Genomic DNA, 20,702 nt, shown 5'->3' with positions numbered 1-20,702 from the left:
ACACACGTTAAGATACGTAGCGGATTTTTTGGTTCAGATTGCTTCATCATAACGGGAGATACACCAGAACATTCAGGGCCTCTTTCAAGTGAATCTTTTACAGTTTACCTGGTTAGAAGCTTGCACTGCAGTGACTGAGAGAGTCTCTTACTGAATTATTGTGCAAGTTCGCTTGTCTGATTAGCGCTGCATCCCAGAAGAGTCCTCTTTGAACGTTTGAAACTCAATAACAGCTCAGTGACTCTACACTGACTTTCACAGCGTTTTTATTTTTATTCCTTCTGCCCTGCCCGAGGTGTAAAAAAGAGAGCATTATAGATGAAGAGGTGTGTCTGAGGTGTGAAAGACCAAATAGACACAGTTCTGTCAGAGATCACTCTTCATTTAATTCACTTCCATTTAAAATAGCCACTACGTACAAGTTATTTTTTATTAGGAAATTAGACATGAAAATCATCAAAAATCATCCTCTTGCTTAAGGAAGGAGAAAGTCAAAGCAAACAGCAGTTTCCAAATTTGGAGTTCAAAAAATCATTTAAAGCTACAGAGAAAATGGGACCTCTAACAACCCTGAAGGCCTGGTAGACACCAAAACTGTTCCTATCAGATAAACAGCACTTAAAGCTTTCATCTTTGAGAGAGAGGAGAAAATCCAACTCCCCTCTTCCTTCAGATCTAAACAACATTCACAGGTATTTCTGTCTATCCTTCCACTGTGAGGACACAACTCAACTGCTAGGGTCTTAAAACAGTATCTGCAGATGATACAGATGTTTACAGACATGTCGTGACGGAGTCTGGAGACGCCGTGAAGGGCAATCTGCTGCCTGCAACATCCTTCAGCATGACAGTAATGGTGTGGGGTGGCATTTCTTTGGAGAGCCGCACAGCCCTCCATGTGCTCGCCAGAGGTAGCCTGACTGCCATTAGGTACCGAGATGAGATCCTCAGACCCCTTGTGGGACCATATGCTGGTGTGATTGACCCTGGGTTCCTCCTAATGCAGGACAATGCTAGACCTCATGTGGCTGGAGTGTGTCAGCAGTTCCTGCAAGATGAAGGCATTGAAGCTATGGACTGGCCCGCCCGTTCCCCAGACCTGAATCCGATTGAGCACATCTGGAACATCATGTCTCGCTCCATCCACCAACGTCACGTTGCACCACAGACTGTCCAGGAGTTGGCGGATGCTTTAGTCCAGGTCTGGGAGGAGATCCCTCAGGAGACCATCCGCCACCTCATCAGGAGCATGCCCAGGCGTTGTAGGGAGGTCATACAGGCACGTGGAGGCCACACACAACACTGAGCCTCATTTTGACTTGTTTTAAGAACATTACATCCTGATACACAAGTTGGATCAGCCTGTCGTGTGTTTTTCCACTTTAATATTCCCTTCATTTTTTTGAGCAGTGTATGTATCATGTTGCAGGACAGTAGTTTGGGAAGGAACGTTATTGAATATTGAAGGAAATTCTTGGACAAGGTTAATAAGGTCATTACGCTGTTCTATTGACAAATGGTCTAAAGTAGACGACAACCCTGATAAAGCCTGAGTGTTTGAAAGTCTGGCCATAGGGAGAGTCTGGCTATGGAAATTCAGCCTGTCTACCGCATCAACGATGGGGACATCAGAAAGGGTACTGTCAACAGCCATAGGAGCCAAACTGAGATCAGCATCTCGATCAGGTACACTTCTAGAATGATAAGCCTTCAGCATATTAACATGACATACACAAATCCTTTTTTCTCAATAACATAATCCATGTCACTTAACCTTTTCTGATCAGTATATGGGCCTGAAAATCTAGCTGCAAGGAAGGAACCAGGAACAGTAATTAATACCAGAACTTGGTGACCAGGCTTAAAACTGTGGGACAGCTTTTCTATCAAGTTTTCTTCATGTTTGCTTGGGACAGTTTCAGAGTTTCTTTAGCAAGGCCCCACACCTTATGCAAATGCTCATGGAACTTACTGACATAATCCAGTTTAGGGGTGTCTTCTACAGTATCAGCTAGAAATGACTCTTTTAGCAACTTTGATGGAGCACGCACACTGTGTGTCCAAACACAAGCTTTAAACTCAGGATCACCGATGAGCTCCTTTACTATGTTGATCTGTAGGCCTCTGTTCATAAACATAAACCAGCCCAAACTCATTTACTATAAAATGAAATGGTGTTTGTAGAAATTCAGAAAAAAGCCGCGTCAGTCTCGACTGCATATGTGGACATATTTCTATATTGTGCTCTATTTACACAAAGTTAGGTTAGTTCATCATTTATGTTGAACAGACTCTCCCAAAGTTTTACGCTGCTGCGCTGACGTTGAACCGCGTGCCGCACTGGGTCGGTATGACCAACAGGTCAAAACCAGCTCTAAACAAAGTGACCGCTGGGCTCTGATTGGTGCTCTGACTTTGCACTTCTTTCGTTTTGACATGTTACGTTTTTATACACACAGAAACCAAAAGGAACCACAGATTTCTCAAAATGTAGGAGGAAAAATTCAGATATTAGACTCTGAAATGTAGTGGAGTGAAAGTATAAAGTCGCCCAAAATGCAAATAATTAAGTAAAGCACAGATACACGAAAAACTACTTAAGTACAGTAACGGATTACATTTACTTAGTTACTGTCCACCACTGGTCATGAGTTTGTATGCCATGTGCATGTAACTCCTGACCAAACAGGCATTTCAGTAATTGCTCTTGAAACCGCTCTAAACCTTATTGAAATCATGTTTTACAACAATTTAAGTATAAAAAAAATAAACCAAGTTTATTGGTTTTGAAAAGGAAAACAAAATTAATTAAATTATGAAAAAAAGTAGAAAAAAACACACCCCAGTCTCTGTGTGTGTCAAGATCCACTCCTTGAGGGCCAAAACACTGCAGACTTCAGTTCACTGCCTCATTAAACACACCTGATTCAGCTCATCAGCTGATTAGCAAGACCTTCATGAACTGAATTCTGAATGAGTGTAAAATGAGGGGAAATGTTCATCTCTGCAGCACTTTGGCCCTGGCAATAGACAGACTGGACACTGGAAACCACATCCGGCTCTCTCCAGTGCCATCATTCTGGGCCATATCAACTTTAATACAGCAGTCAGTTCTGAACAAATCTGTTTCAAACCCAGATCACAAATTCTAGTCAACTTGTGGTCCAGATTATGACCAATTGTGTGTTTTCACTTTTGCTCTACTCTGATGTGTTTGCACCTGTTTACTTCTTGCATTCATGTGTTTTCTGTCTGCATCGTATCTGAACGTATTTTGACTGGATTCCATTTACATTTCAAAACTATTGCTGTTCCAATAGTTCTAAAAGTGACTGTATGTATTGGGAAAAATAGCATAACATTTAAAAGTGAATTGTTGGAAACTATCTGGGCAGTAAGTGTGATTTTGCTTGTAAAAACATTGTGAAAATGACATATTGTCACCATCACCATCACATTAATATGAAATGTCACATTTGTATGTGAGCTCAGTCTTGGGGCATTAACTTGACCTGTTTATGTCCAAGTGTTGATAACAGTAATGACTGACCACACCACACCAGGGGCAGACTGAAATCCAATATGAAGGGCAAACCGAAGAGTACTACATATGAAATTTGAGTAGTCGTACTACAAAAGACAGCTCGTTCTTTTATGAGTGCAAATTAGATCAGGGGCAATAAAATTTCCACTGTCTTAAACCACTGGTCTGAAATAGAGGGCATACGGTCTCCTTTTGAATGAATCATTTATCTTCTGTACACTTTAACCTAAAATTTGATCTGAGCTTATCCTACAGACCAAGATCAGGATGTTGTGCCTTAAACAGATCTAGTTCTAGATGTGTGCTGAATTTTGAAATGTGATGTGATACGTGCTCTTTGTCATTTGACACACCCTTCGTCAGGCAACTGTTCTCTCAGGCAGTGGTGCTTTGACTCTCACAGCCTGAATTTAGTTTGTATAGCCTTAAAGTTTGTAAACCACAGTCTCCACACTGAGTTTTGAAAAAAAAAAAAAAAAGAATGTGGTAACCCAACGGCTCATTTGACATGATACACAGTGTTGCAGCGATCCTTGCAGCCTTAAATGCAAGTAAAAGCTATGACTATAAACACACTTCTGGATGCGGACCTCGTATTGTAAAGTAGCAGAACTGTTTTTGGTGCCATTTTCAAAAAAGGTTCTATATAGAAACAACACATTCTCCATCAGTCAGAGGAACAAGAGATGTTCACCTGTTCACCCGTTTTCTTATCTCTCAATCTTCCACGCCTCAGGCAGGGCTGATTGGACAGAGAACCCTATAAAAGTGTGGAGTCGAGTCATTCAGATTGTACTGGTTCAGGACTCTTCTTGGACGCGAGACCATCCATTTAGGACTGCACAATACTCCAGCGTGAGACGCTCCCACTCACAGCACTGCAAACTTCTGACCAGGTAAAGTTTTTATTACATTTGTAAAAGTTAGACTTACTTACTATATATGTATATAATGTGTGTGTATATGACTTGTTTTGATCTATTTGTTTTGCTGCTGGAGGAGAACAGAGAGAATTTTAGATTAACTGAAGTTAAAGCAGCCTTTTCTTCTAATTCCATGTTTGGGGAATCCAAGAGTGACTTGACAAGTTGAGATTGTAATGATCTTTCTGAATATTGAAATTGAATTCTGATGTTCAAATTGATTTTATTGCAAGTGGTTTTACCTTAGAATTTTATTTTTCAACTTACACATATGAATATAAAAAAGTGACAGTTCATTTCTTACTTGATATTCAATATCTGTATTTTGCACGTGCAAATCATATTCCTGACATCAACTAATGAGTAAGCATTGATGCCGACACCGACACACCTTGTCTCTTTCAGGATGAAGCTTTCTGTTCTGCTGTTCCTCTCAGCTCTGGCTCTCAGCTCTGGATCACGCTGTACGGGAAGCAGTAACAACAATGGCTACAGCGACTTCGAAACGAAGCACATTCTGAAAGAGACATTCGATTTTAATTCAATGGAAGCATGGAAATCATACCTAGAACGTACAAAATTCAGCAATAAAATGCTCTGTGGAAGAGAATCACTGCAGACTTTCTTTGAAAGCTCTAGCAAGTCTGCAGTTAAAAAGATCTGTAACGGTCAAGGTTTTGAACAAAAGGGAGGCAAAGGCAACCTGTGCGTCAGTGCGCAGACGTTTACTGTTCATAAGATCAAAAGCGAAAAAAACGCTAACGAGTGCATAATAGAGGAAATTACACATGATACTCAGTATGTGATTGTGGGCTGTGACAAGGTTAGCAAACAGTGTCTGCCTGTGCACTTGGAAACTCAGACCAACACGGCTCCAAACAACAGCACTCCAGTCTGTAAACCATAACTCGCCTCATTCATTCTACACAGGCACGCAAAACCTTCTCTGCGCTTCTGAAATAGAAACACTCATTCTGCTTGAGTGTGGGGTCTAGACTGAGTCATTTTGAGTGTATTCTTCATGCATGTGCTGCTTTACAGTACAAATGCTGCAGAGTGTTTTCTTTAGTCTTCTTATTTACACCAGCGCAGTGCCTCTTTCTCAATACGCCACAGTGTTGGATAAAAATCTTTACTGAATTCGTGAGTAAATTATAATTATAGTCTTTTAAGAAAGTAGAACTTCTTAAAAAAGTCAAATTAAAGTTTTCTAGATTGTATTTGTGATATTACATGTTTGGTCCTGTGAATGTTTTAAGATGTGGGGCAGAGAAAGCAGCTACTGAATGTCTGTACTCAAGATGTTTGTAAAGGCTTGAGAAAACATTCTTCACTCAAGAAACTGGTGGAAGATTTGCTTCATCATCTGTTCTTTTTCTTTATGCTGTAGCATTAAAAATATTAATCCACAAAAAATGTTTGTGTCTTGTTTGGTTGGTGATAATCATTAACACTGAAGAAGGTGCCTCTGCTATAGGCAGTGAAGCGTTGACCAAATGTACAAAACAGAGTTATGGGTTTCTTAAAGCGTAGGAGGAGGGCTACATCTACAACTCCACCTCCCTCCTCTCTAACCTCCCACCACCTTTCCTACCTCTGCATGTCCCACTTCATCAGAGCTGTGTTTAATGGCTTGTAAGCTGCCAGAGCTCCAGCACAAGTCTTCTCTGCTTCTACAGTCAACCAATCTCTCCTCATCCTGCAGATACATTATGAGTGAATGGTTTGAACTTGACAAATGGTGATTGCACTATGAAACTAGTAGCCAGTAGTTAGCATGCATGCTTTTGTGTATGTTTTCTGTGCATGGAGCCAGGTTGACTCCAGCTTCATGCCCTTGCAGAACTTGCAGATGTACGGCCAGTTGCTTCCTCCCTCTGTTTTTTTCTCAAAGTTAATCTTCTTTGTCAGAGTTATGAGGAAGAGGAATCTTTTGAAAAATCTATGTTAATGTAATAGTAAATCACCCCACTGAGGATGTGAACCCAGGCTGTCTGAGTTATATTGCAGGGCCAACCAGGTGAGCCACCACAGGTTTTAGGGACACAGGACCCAAGTGCCAAGCTTAGGTACAGCAGATGGATGAGCTGAGCTAAAGAACTTCACTACTGCGTGAAAATCCCAGCAGATCAGCAGTTTCTGAAATACTCAGACCAGCCTGTCTGGCACCAACAGCCACGCCACGTTCAAAGCCACTTACATCCCCTTTCTTCCTCCCCGTTCTGATGCTCGGTCTGCACTTCAGTAAGTTGTCTTGACCACCTCTACACGCCTAAATGCACTGAGTTGCAGCCGTGTGATTGGCTGATTAGCTATGTGTGTTAACAAGTCATTGTACCTAATAAAGTGGCCGGTGAGTGTAGGTGCACTTTGTAGTTCTACAGTTACAGACTGTAGTCCATCTGTTTCTCTGATACTTTGTTACCCTGTTCTTCAGTGGTCAGGACCCCCATGGACCCTCACAGAGCAGGTACTATTTGGGTGGTGGATCATTTTCAGCACTGCAGTAACGCTGACGTGGTGGTGGTGGGTTAGTGTGTGTTGTTCTGGTCTGAGGGGATCAGACACAGCAGTGCTGCTGGAGATTTCAAACACCTCAGTGTCACTGCTGGACTGAGAACAGTCCATCAACCATAAAATATCCAGCTGCCAGTGTCCTGTGGGCGGCGTCCTGTGACCACTGATGAAGGACTAGAGGATGATTAGCTCATACTGTACAGCAAGAGATGAGCTGTCGTCTCTGGCTTTACATCTACAAGGTGGACCAACAACGCAGGTGCATCTAATAGAGGGGACAGGGAGTGGACAGTGCGAAACGAATGGACCACAGTCTGTAACTGTAGAACTACAAAGTGCACCTATAAAGTAGGTGGAGCTGATAAAATGGACAATGAGCATAGAAACAAGGAGGTGGTCATAATGTTATGCCTGACCGGTGTAAATCACAAAACAACAGCAAAATGACCCTGTTTTAACCCGATTAAATGACCCGATTAACTTGCTGAATCTTAAGAATAACAGCAGTCCATATAGTAAGGAGAACTGCCCCGATATGCTATTGGTTTATGTAAGGTGTGCTGAGAATCTTTGTGTTTCTGTATATTTGCAATTGCCTGGTCTGTTATTCTATCTCATGGTGCTGTATGAGGTTTGAGAGCCATCTATTGGTTTAACTGAGTAATGACACCTATATTGTTGTATTTCATGTTAACTCATTAATGTTTATTATTGTATATGTTTTCTATTGCTGTGTAGGAAACCACACCCCCGTGTTTATTGTACGTTAGAGTCCAGAAGTTCCCTTATTGAAGTTGTGTGGTAGTGGCAAACCCATCAAAAAAATGGATCAAGTTTATACTTGGACTTGTGATTCTGACCAATCACCTGTGGTGGGCTAGCACATCCTGAACCCGGCACATTAGCTGTAATTGGAGTAGCCAGAGTCAGCTATTCCTTCATTTCACCTTCTTTTCCCCTTACTCAGGCTTATTATTGGGTTCCTACATGGACGTAACTGCAAACTGCCTGAGCTGTTCTCCATATCAATCATTTGAACACAGATCCAAAGACCAAGAGCATTTCTGCTTAAAATAAAGCAAATAATACTAGTGTGCTGTACCAATAGGGCCGAATCTGGGTTTTCACATGTTCTGTAGAGTTTGACATGTTCTGTAGAGTTTAGGGTACCAAAAAGTGCATCCATAACATGTCTTGTATTTTCTGAATTAAAGGATGAAGTTCTGAATCAAAACTACCATTCTGCACCATAAAAAGTGAAATAAAGATCACTTAAACGTGTTTTATTAGCCTTCACTCTTTGATATGTTCATATATAAGGAAATATGTCAATAGGTCATGTGCAGCACTTCTTGGCTACGAGTTCTCATCGTCTAATGGCTACAGACAGCATGATAATGCAACATGTCACAAAGCACAACTGGTCTTAAACTTTTTTTATGAACATGACAATGAGTTCAGTGCTCAGCGGCCTTCCCAGTCACCAGATCCCACAGGACACCTTTGGAATGTGGGAGAACAGGAGATTCACAATATGAGAGTGCACTGGAAAAATCTGCAGGAATTGTGTGATTTACTCCTAGGAGACAACTAATCTAAACCCATCAACTAAAGAAGTAAGCTGACTGCCGTTTGAGTCGTTTGATAGACTGATTACATTATTTATATATATATATATATAGCTGTTGTCAGAACAAAAACTCAATTTTTGTTGATTTTTAGATTTTGACAATTTGAAAATGCATGTTGGCTTTTATGCTGTGTGTAAATTTCATGAAGGATGGATCAAAATAAATAGCCACAAATTACTTGGAATAAAGTCTTGTTCCATTGACTCCCATTGAAAGTAACATATGTTTTTTCCTTCTCCTGTAAAGTTACAATTTTGGAGATATGAGGTTTTGTTCCGACAGCAGCGATATATTTAGGAGAGGAGTATGTATGTATGTATGTATGTATGTATGTATGTATGTATGTGTGTATATATATATATATATAAAAACACACACACACACACACACTCACTGGCCACTGTATTAGGTACATCTTGCTAGTAAAAGGTTGGACCCCCTTTTGCCTTCAGAACTGCATGAATTCTTCATGTCAGACTTTCAACAAGGTGTTGGAAATGTTCCTCAGAGATTTTGGTTGGCTATTTGAGTTCCTGTTGCCTTTCTATTATCTGGAACCAGACTGCCCATTCTCCTCTGACCTCTCACACCAACTGCCGCTCAGTGGATATTTCCTCTTTTGGTTGTGTGTGAAAATCCCACTAGATCAGCAGTTTCTGAAATACTCAGACCAGCCCGTCTGGCACCAACAACCACGCCACGTTCAAAGTCCCTTAAAACCCCTTTCTTCCCCGTTCTGATGCTCGGTCAGCACTTCAGTAAGTTGTCTTGACCACCTCTACATGCCTAAATGCATTGAGTTGCAGCCGTGTGATTGGCTGATTAGCTTTTAGTGTTAACAAGCATCTGAACGGCACATACCTAATAAAGTGGCCAGTGAATACAATACATACACATATATATTCTTGTTCTTAACTGCCAGGTGATCAGAGCTGTGATGTAGATAAAAATGTACTTCAGTACAAATGTTGTTACACTGATTGAGGAATTATTCACATTGAAGTAAGTAAAGTCACCTTAAGCAGTTTCAGAAGAGTGAAAAAGTCTTCAACAAAAAATCCCTGAAGCAGCAGGTTACTTCATACATGTCCCAAAGCCTGTGATATCAGCACAGAGACGGAAAAACAGGGGTGGCTGTTTTCTGCTGCAAAAAGTGCTCTCTATTTCACACATCAGCAGAAAAAACACACAGTACTGAGAAAATGGGGAGGTCACCAGGGGCGTTGCCTGGGTATGTAAAGGTCCGGGGCAGATTTTATATATATATATATATATATATATATATATTTTTTTTTTTTTACAATACGTACCCTGATATATAATGTTTAACACTATAATATGGAGTTATATTTTTTTATTCAACAGATTTAAAATTTAACAAAGGGTGCACAAATTCTGCAGAATGACTGTTGGTGACCTAAAGATAGTGAGCTTTTACTAAAGGACATGTTTATTAGCTGATCAGTTGGCTCCAGTGGAAAACACACAATTTTAGGGCAGTGACCAGGGTTAAGAAACTGCTTTAAACTACCATCATAAAGTATTGTACTAAATTCTGGCTATCCACAACGTCCACCTTCTAGCTAACTACTTAACTGCTAGTTAGCTAAATGGATTTTCATTCATTATAGCTTACAGTCCTACAATCCCAAATTATTGAACACAATTTGAAAATGAAATAGTTATTAGCTTATCAGGGCATGTTGAACATACTAACTATAACTATAACTAGCTATAACATAACTAGCTATATATGTTTTTTTTTCTCAAACCTTCACTACCTAAGCTATCTAGGTTAACTAGCTAGATAGGTTAGCTAACTAATTCCGAAGCTGACTAGTGACAAGCTGCATTTTATTAAGCACACAGTGGGTTTGATCTGTGTGTTTTGATTCGGAGACGTGTGTTTTTAACCAGCTATCAGATCCACAAACAATGTCATCACAGTTTACATAGTTAACTACCGTTACCTTTCTCCTTGAAAAAACGCCGTATATCCATTTTCTTTCACCGTCAGCTTCCTGCAACCTGCTGCCAAAAATGGCTAGAGCACATGTGCGCTCCCCCACGGGGGTGGGGGTGGGGGTTGGGGTGGGCTCTCCTCCGCGCCCGAAAAACCAGCAAGCTGATTGGCTGTTTCTCCTGAAAGGCGGAACTTTATCCTTGAAGCGGCACTATGATTGGCGTTAAGAGATTTCCTATTCTCACAGCAGCATTGGCCTCCTCATTAATAGTACAGCTGAGCGAAAAGGTTCGGGGCTACTGGATAATCATTCGGGGCTGAAGCCCCGGAAGCCCACCCCAGGCGACGCCCCTGGAGGTCACCACTAGCCACATGCTTCACACGGACAGTGGCCAACCCAAAACATATAACCCACAACCTGGCACAGCACAACACAAGTAACACACACACGTAACTGAAAGACAACATAAACCAACACGATAAGTCCTCTTGTCAGAGGGCACGTGCATATCATGAGCCTTTGAGCATAGTCATCTGCATCGCCATGCCTCCAGAGTCTCCAGGAAGCAGCGCCAGCCAGTAGCAGGATGCTAAAGTACATAAATGCAACAACCAAATCTCAAAAATATGATTAATCTTTGGGCAATAACCAGAAACATTAAGTGCCAACAGGTAGCAAAGCATGAAGTTAAAGCTAGGCCTTCCTTTTGGAGCATAACTGGAGCAGCCCATGATAATGCTGAAGTCTGCAGGCCTCCCTATGAGATTCTAGCAGTGTGTCAGAGCTAATAGCAACTCACATTAATATTAGTTGGCTGTTTTAGATTCAGCCTGGACAATTGAAGCTTACAACAGATGAAGTAAGTTTTATTTAACACTTGTAACCAATCCATTAACATATATTTTCTCGTATGTAGAAGTTTTACAGTGACTCCTTTACAGTGTGTAAGAATAACTCTGTTTCAATTCAGAACCTTGTAGAAGTTTTTATACATCTGTCTGATGAAAAGACGGATAACACCATGTATTATGAGTACAATATGAATACATGAATACAACAGCATTACAAAACTTCATGTAAAGCCTTTTGGAAATCTTTAAATCCGATTTGCTGATACACTCAATGATTTTTAAATAAGCTGAAAAATAAAATGAGGCAGAATTAAAGAGAAAAATATAAAGTTAACCTTATTATATTAACCTTTGGATTTAAATAAGAGAATTATGCCAAAGATAGATACACCACTAAGCAGCCAGTGTTACTTCAGGAGATAAAAGGATCTATAAAGGAGTGATATGGCATCACTTGACCCCTGAAAGCTTGGAGTTGGGCCAAATCTTGACATACCACTACATTTATCCTAGATACTGAATTCTGAAAAAGCCCAAAACACTCCAGAGCTCTTAACAAATAATGATGTTCAATTGGATCAACCTGTCCAAGAAAGTCAAGAAATAAAATAAAACCCACCTCATGAATGTAAAAACTATATTATATACAAGTTTTTTTCAAAACAAGAAAAGAAAGAAGTGTTCTGAATATTTTCCTTAATAAATCCTGATACTCTCCGGTTTATTTTGTATGTTCCCGTTTTAAGTTTTATTGAAAATATATGAGCTGATACTTTTCAAAACTTTATATATTAAGGGGTTTCCCGCTATCCAAAACAAATGGCTGGAATGTTTATAGAACTCTAGATAAATGCCATCACTGGTGAATCTAATCTCCCATGTCCAAACAAATTTCCATATTACACACTTAACCTCGGAGAACAGTGATTTATAAAGAGAGTCATTGAAGCTAAAGACTTTTGTTTTGTCATTTGTTGAATATTTATTATTCTACCATTTATTGACAGATTATGGACTGATTTTTACCCCCTGGGCTTTATGTAAATAACATTGACCTAATTGAGATTGAACTAAATTGTTTTTCTTTTCTCAGCACATTTGCTCCTCCTTATTTACTCCTAGGAGACAACTAATCTAAGCATTTTACTCCATCAACTAAAGAAGTAAGCTGACAGTAAAGGGTTGGGTCTTTTGAAAGACTTATTACATTTTCAGCAACCAATGAATATATATATATATATGTATGTATGTGTGTGTGTGTGTATATATATATATACACACTATATTGCCAACAGTATTTGTTGTCTACCTTCACATGCTTACGAACTTGAGTGACATCCCATTCTTAATCCATAGGGTTTAATATGATGTCGGCCCACCCTTTGCAGTTATAACAGCTTCAACTCTTCTGGGAAGGCTTTCCACAGGTTTAAGACTGTTTATCTGAATTTTTGACGATACTTCCAGAAGCTCATTTATGAGGTCAAACAATGATGTTGGACGAGAAGGCCTGGCTCACAGTCCCCGTTCATCCCAAAGGTGTTCTAACGGGTTGAGGTCAGGCTGGTAAAGTTCTTCCACACCAAACTGGCTCATCCATGTCTTTATGGACCTGCTTTGTGCACTGGTGCACAGTCATGTTGGAACAGGAAGGGGCCGTCCCCAAACTGTTCCCACAAAGTTGGGAGCATGAAATTGTGCAAAATCTCTTGGTGCTGAACCATTAAAAGCTTCTTTCACTGGAACTAAGGGGCCGAGCCCATGTCTGGACAAACAACCCCGCACCATAATCCTCCCTCCACCAAACTTTACACTTGGCACAATGCAGTCAGACAAGTACCGTCTCCTGGCAACCGCCAAACCCAGACTCATCCATCGGATTGCCAGCATGATTCGTCACTCCAGAGAACACGTCTTCACTGCTCTAGAGTCCAGTGGCGGCGCTTTACACCACTGCATTCAACGCTTTGCATTGCGCTTGGTGATGTAAGGATTCAATGCAGCTGCTCGGCCATGGAAACGATCACGGTACCACGCTGGAATTCACTGAGCTCCTGAGAGCGACCCATTCTTTCACTAATGTTTGTAGAAGCAGTCTGGTTTTATACACCTGTAGCCATGGAAGTGACTGAAACACCTGAATTCAATGATTTGAATGGGTGAGTGAATACTTTTGGAAATATAATGTATATGTACATATTTTTTCCATCCATCCCAAGAAAAAAAAACAGCCGCCACCTGCTGGTCAAAGATGGTGTGTGTGTGTGTGTTTGTGTGTGTGTACAGATAGATAGATAGATAGATAGATAGATAGATAGATAGATAGATAGATAGATAGATAGATAACACTGATTTACATGTGAATTTAGTCAGAGACATTTATCCAACACTGGAGAAAGGTGTAAATAAGAAGACTAGAGATGAACACTGCAGCATTGATATTGTAAAACAGCACGTGCCTGAAGAGTACACACAAAATTAGAAAGCCAAAACAAACAAGTTTGACAGAATTGAAGACAAAAAAATCAAAACCCAGCACTCAAGCAGAATGAGGGTGTTGTTCCTATTTCAGTAATACAGAGAACGTCTGGAGTGTGAGGCTGGAACCAGGGAGCTGAGCTATGGTTTACAGAGTTGAGTAGTTTTCTTTGGTTTGTTTTCTTTCTGACCATGAAAGTGAACAGGCAGACATCTGTTGTCAACATTTCCACAGCCAACAATCACATACATTTGATCAGACGTAATACCCTCTACTTTGCACACACCGTTCTCTGTGGTGCTTTTGACCATATGAACAGTGATCTTACGATTACTGGTGCACAGGTCGCCTTCACCGCCTTCTAATTCAAAGCCTGCACCATTACAGATTTTTTCAATGTCAGGTGTGCTATCTTTCTCAAAGAAAGTTTGTAAGTTGTTTGGGGTGTTTCTTCCACAGAGCATTTCATTTCTGAATTTTGTACGTTCTAGGTATGATTTCCACGCTTCGTCTGATTTCAAATTGAATGTCTCTTTCAGAATGTGCTTCGTTTTGAAGTTGATGTAGCCATTGTTGTTACTGCTTCCCGTACAGCGTGATCCAGAGCTGAGAGCCAGAGCTGAGAGGAACGGTAGGAGAACAGAAAGCTACATCCTGAAAGAGAAAGAGAGAAAGAGAGAGAGAGAGAGAGAGAGAGAGAGAGAGTTAGAAAACCTACACTTGTCTATCAGTTAGCTACTTAAGCTGTCAACCTGTAACCTGCACTTTACCCATATAAAACAGTTTTGTCAGTTCTGGAGGTAAATAACTGTATATGGCTGTGATACGAGAATCTAGTCTAAAAAACTCTTTTGTTTCACTGAACACAAAACAGACATCACCTCACATGAATAAGGAGACATTAGAGACATCTGGGCAACCCCACCCCCCACCACAGAGTTTATAAAGTAGTGTACAGTAATAATAAGATCTGGAGTTTGACAAAAAAATACACTTACCCCTCAATCTCACCTTACAGATGACATTACATCATCATTTATCCTGCCAGTTCATCTCCCTCTCTCTCTCTCTCTCTCTCTCTCTCTCTCTCTCTCTCTCTCCCTCTCTCTCTCTCTCTCTCTCTCTCTCTCTCTCTCGTCTATAACTGTGTGAGAGGCTGCTTAGCTTTTTAACTGTCAACTAAGCTAAAAGTTCTATAATAAGTAAGAAAATCGACACTGGATAAGTTGCTGTTTTACTAATGCTATTCAGATATTAGTGATTTTATATAGTTTAAAGACTCCAGTGTAATGTTTGCTGTTTATAGAGGCTGAAGCCTATTAATATAACACAATGTTCAGGGAGCTGATGGGCGCTGGGACATTTTAGCAGTCGACTCATAAAGGCCAAACCAAAAAACAGACTTAATTAAACAGTAACAAACTGCGCACAGCCTTTCAGAAACTCTAAACTACTTTGTTGGAAACAGGTCCTTGTGTAGTCTAACCATGAAATATACAGCAGTTAAATTCAAAGCTTCAAAATATAAGACAACTTACATGGATTTTCAGGTATTTAGCAGGTTCTCTAATCCAGAGCAATTAAGATTAATAGGTGAGTGCTTTTACTCCCGCGAGGCAGTGCTGCTTGGAAATCAAACCTCCAAGCTTTACTTCTTCTTCCTTTGGCTATAAGACCTTGTGTTGTCAAACACAAATTCTACCAACTCGATGAAAAGTCTTATAACCACTGTGCTTACCTGCCACTGTAAGATGCTCTGTATTTTTGTGTAGAATATGTATTGACTGTAGATCAAATTCCCAATGGTCACCAACCCTTTTCCAGGAGTTCCATCAACATGCAGAGTCTGGTTCCAACATCTGCCAAATGATTAACTTCTTCAGATGTCAATGAATGACCGAGTCAGATGCATTAGTGTCAATATGTCAGATGCAGGATGGAACGAAACTCTGCTAGAAAGTGGAGGAAGAGGAGAGGAGAAGACTCCAGAGGAGGGTTGGTGATCACTGCTTTAGAGCCTAATGCTCCACTGATCTTTGTATTCTTTTAGTCTATCTTTCCCAAACCTAATAAAGGAAGCTTACCTGGTTAGACGTTTGCAGATCTGTTTGTACTTGACTCTCGTGTTGAGTTATTGTGCAGTTTTGTATCCCAGATGAGCCCTGTTGAACTGTAGCTTCAGACACAATAACAGCTGAGTGAGTCTACAGTGACTTTTATAGGGTTTTTTTTGCCCCAACAGCCCAGCCTGAGGTGAGGGACATAAGAGAGGCTTCTTCACATTGGCCTCTTTAAGGAGTGACCGAGGTGTTTTTGACAAACAGATGGAAGTGTTTTCTCCACCCTGGTCTAGTTCAGTCCTGACTGAGGTGTGAAAACATCTTCACAAGTTGAGAAACAAGAGAAACTCTACTTTCAGCCTCTATTGAAACTTTGTGAAGTATTTAGGACGTAAAACATGAATGCTTTGTCTGTGTTTTTGTGTTTGTGATGAAAAAACAGGCAAATATTTAAAAGTATTATAAATATATATTTACAAATGTGTATAACACAAACATGAAAGTGCTCATACCAGTTTGAACTTCAGGTTTGGCAAAGACTAAAACAGTAAAGAGAACCCAGCACTAATACAGAAATTACTTCACCATTGACAGAAAATGGACAAACAGACTGGTTCCACATTGGCAAATGAGTCAGACAAGACTGCCCACTATCCCCATGCTTGTTCAACCTTTACGCAGAACATATAATGAGAGAAGGAGGTTTGGAGGAAGATCTAAGGATCCAAGATTGATGGAAGAAACATCAATAATATTCAATAGGCAGATGATACAAAACTCAAAGCAGGAAATCAGGAAGACCTGAAGGCCCTGAGTGAAAACTAACAGTTATTTAGATCCAGTCAAAGCTGCATGAAGACATACATGGCTGTAAATTGCACTACTTGAGGGTAGAGGCCATCATTTCATGACCTATGCACTACATAGGGGATAGGGATCCATTTGAGATTCTGCCATAGATGCACAATCTCTACGTGTATCATAGAGAAAGCAATAATAGTAAACCATGTGTGATATCTGCTGCTTTATGACTGGTTACATTCATGCAAAACCAATCAGGCCACTGATGCAGTACGTTCCATGGCCCGTGCGCCAAAATCAGATGCATTGCTTCTTTTATTTTGATCTGCAGTTATTAGAAGCAGTTCATACTTTAGAACCAGTATGAGCATCTATCAAGAGTCAGACATTAAAATAAGCAGATGTGGACAACACAGTGTTAGCAATGTTTTGTGTGTTGCTGGAGTTTACTGTGCATACCAACAGCTTTTTTAAATATGTAGACACGCAAAAATAAACAGCAAATAAAAAAATACTAAAAAAAAACAAGCAAACAACAAAAAACACTCAGCTGTCAACTGGTGTCACATCAGCCCCTCCTATTGCATGGTTCCACAGAAGTATGGAAATAGAAGAGCCTCCTACAGGACTGTAATATTACAGAGCAGTGCAGTAGTAAAGAGGACAAATCACTGTTAAAGGTTTGGACTTACTGGGACAAACATTTACTGATATAATTATAAATAAACAGTGTATTTCATTTTTTCAGGTATAAGAAAAACTAGAAAGTCCCTGATGTGCTGCCAGAAGAAGTGGAAAGTGTACCCTAGTGCTGAGTTCCAACACAAAAGCATGTTTCCTCCAGCAGTGAACTGAACCAGGGTTCGTTTGGAAGCGGTTCGAGACCTGTGATCTTTGTTGGACCGCGGTTTGGTTGTTTGGTGCAGACCCAAGTACGGGTGGAGCCAGGGCTTTCCCCAGTATTCTGCCCAGCTCGGTTTGGGCTACAGACCTCTAACAAAGTTGAACAGGACCCAACACTGCTGTACCATTTCTTATCCTTGATATGAGTTTTTGTCTCTGCTTCTGTTTATGCAGCAGCTGTTTCTGTGCAAGTCAGTGTAGGTTAGCGTAAGTAGCTAGATTTCTAGCTTTTTTGAGAACACTTTTAATTTCTTACCTTCATGGTTTCTGGATTAGAATCTGTCCGTAGACGGATGCTAATGTTAGCTAGTTTCTAACTTTTGCCTGAAGTTACAGTTTAGCTAACTAACGTTAGCTAGTTGCTGGCCCTCCCTTTCCTTTCCATTCTTGGCATTTCATTCCCAATATAAAATGTCTTATATTATCTAGTGCTAGCTAACACTGGTGCTCAGTCCTGAGCAGTGAGACAATGTAGAGGTACGATTTGACATCAATATGGAGGTTATTACTTTATTTTAATAGTATTTTGTGTGGTGTATTTAGTCTTTTGCCTGATGTTACAACCCCAATTCCAATGGAGTTGGGACGTTGTGTAAAGCATAAATAAAACCTGAATACGATGATTTGCAAATCCATTTCAACCTATATTCAATTGAATACACTACAAAGACAAGATGTTTAATGTTCAAACAGGTAAAGTTTATTGTTTTTTGCAAATATTCACTCATTTTGAATTTGATGCCTCTTTGTAGTGTATTCAATTGAATATAGGTTGAAAAGGATTTGCAAATCATCGTATTCTGTTTTTATTTATGCTTTACACAACGTCCCAACTTCATTGGAATTGGGGTTGTAACATCAGGAGCTTCAGTACTGACCTGTCCAGGACATAGAAAATATATACATAAACATGTAGTGCGGTCATGTTGAACTGACATCATCAGATTTCCTGCTTGTGCACATCACCGCAGGAAGTAGGGCTACGGTGTGAGCTATGGTGTGAGCTATGGTGTGGGCTATGGTGTGAGCTATGGTGTGAGCTATGGTGTGGGCTATGGTGTGAGCTATGGTGTGAGCTATGGTGTGGGCTATGGTGTGAGCTATGGTGTGAGCTATGGTGTGAGCTATGGTGTGAGCTATGGTGTGAGCTATGGTCTGGGCTACGGTGTGAGCTATGGTGTGAGCTATGGTGTGAGCTATGGTGTGGGCTATGGTGTGGGCTATGGTGTGGGCTACGGTGTGAGCTACGGTGTGAGCTACGGTGTGGACTATGGTGTGAGCTATGGTGTGAGCTATGGTGTGGGTTATGGTGTGAGCTATGGTGTGAGCTATGGTGTGAGCTATGGTGTGGGCTATGGTGTGGGCTACGGTGTGAGCTACGGTGTGAGCTACGGTGTGGACTACGGTGTGAGCTATGGTGTGAGCTATGATGTGGGTTATGGTGTGAGCTATGGTGTGAGCTATGGTGTGGGCTATGGTGTGGGCTATGGTGTGGGCTACGGTGTGAGCTATGGTGTGAGCTATGGTGTGAGCTATGGTGTGGGCTATGGTGTGAGCTATGGTGTGAGCTATGGTGTGGGCTATGGTCTGGGCTACGGTGTGAGCTATGGTGTGAGCTATGGTGTGGGCTATGGTCTGGGCTACGGTGTGAGCTACGGTGTGAGCTATGGTGTGAGCTATGGTGTGAGCTATGGTGTGGGCTATGGTCTGGGCTACGGTGTGAGCTACGGTGTGAGCTATGGTGTGGGCTATGGTCTGGGCTACGGTGTGAGCTATGGTGTGGGCTATGGTGTGGGCTATGGTCTGGGCTACGGTGTGAGCTATGGTGTGGGCTATGGTGTGGGCTATGGTCTGGGCTACGGTGTGAGCTATGGTGTGAGCTATGGTGTGGGCTACAGTGTGGGCTACTGAAACGCCTGTCAAAGCAAGAAAAAAGGAAAGGATCATTTTGGAAAACCAAATGAAAGTCTAAAAAAATCAAATCAATGCTGTAAAATATTTTATTATTAGATTTTAAACGAGGCTGAAACAGTTTATGAATACTAATCTTAATACCTCTTCACTATTATTTATTGTTTTCAGTGGGTGAGACACAGTTTGATGGTTGTTTTGGCACATAAGGTGCTTTTCTTTCTTTTTTCATTTATTTAGTTAATAAAACGTCAAAGTGGTTAAGTGGTCTACCCCTTAAGTGTTTTTTTTTTTTTGGTGCTGACCAATTAGATGAATGTGAAAGCAGACCTTCAGACCTATATGTGTGTGTGTGTGTGTGTGTATGTTTAATGATGTATAAATAGCTTCTTGTATCTACGCTCCACTCACCAGCAGCACTGCTGTGTCTGATCCACTTGTACTAGCAAAACTCACACTAACATGCTGCCACCACGTCAGTGTCACTGCAGTGCTGAAAACAATACACCACCCAAGTAATACCTGCTCTGTGGTGGTCCTGTGGGGCACATACCCACTAAAGAACAGGGTAAAAGGGGGCTAACAGAGTACCAGAGAAACAGATGGACTACAGTCTGTAACTGTAGAACTACAAAGTGCAGCTATACAGTAAGTGGAGCTGATAAACTGAACAAGGAGTGTAGAAACAACTTGAATCATCAGCTTGTTTTTCAATAAACTCATGCAATGATTGCTGACTAAGGAAATGACACAGACCACATTTTGCGTTAATCATGAAGATGATTAAAACATTTTTAATGCTGTAGCTTTAAGCAAAAAGCACACAATGAAATAAATCCAGCAACATCTTTCAGTTTCTTGCATATAAAACATTCACACAGGCTTTTAAATTCACAACTCAGATCTTTAAACATAGTCACAACTTATTAAGAGGAACTTTATAATCACAATAACAGCAGGAAAATATGCAAGTGCTTATTCTTTAAATGTTTAGGCTCTTCTTGAACTACACTCACTGGCCACTTTATTAGGTACAAATTACACGTTGTGCATTCAGAGATGGTGTTCTGCACTCCTTGGTTTCTTACAAGTGGTTCTTTGAGTTACTGCTGCCTTTC

Source organism: Pygocentrus nattereri, chromosome 23 (assembly GCF_015220715.1).
Source record: "Pygocentrus nattereri isolate fPygNat1 chromosome 23, fPygNat1.pri, whole genome shotgun sequence".
NCBI lineage: Eukaryota > Metazoa > Chordata > Actinopteri > Characiformes > Serrasalmidae > Pygocentrus > Pygocentrus nattereri.
Note: the sequence above shows the minus strand (reverse complement) of the source record.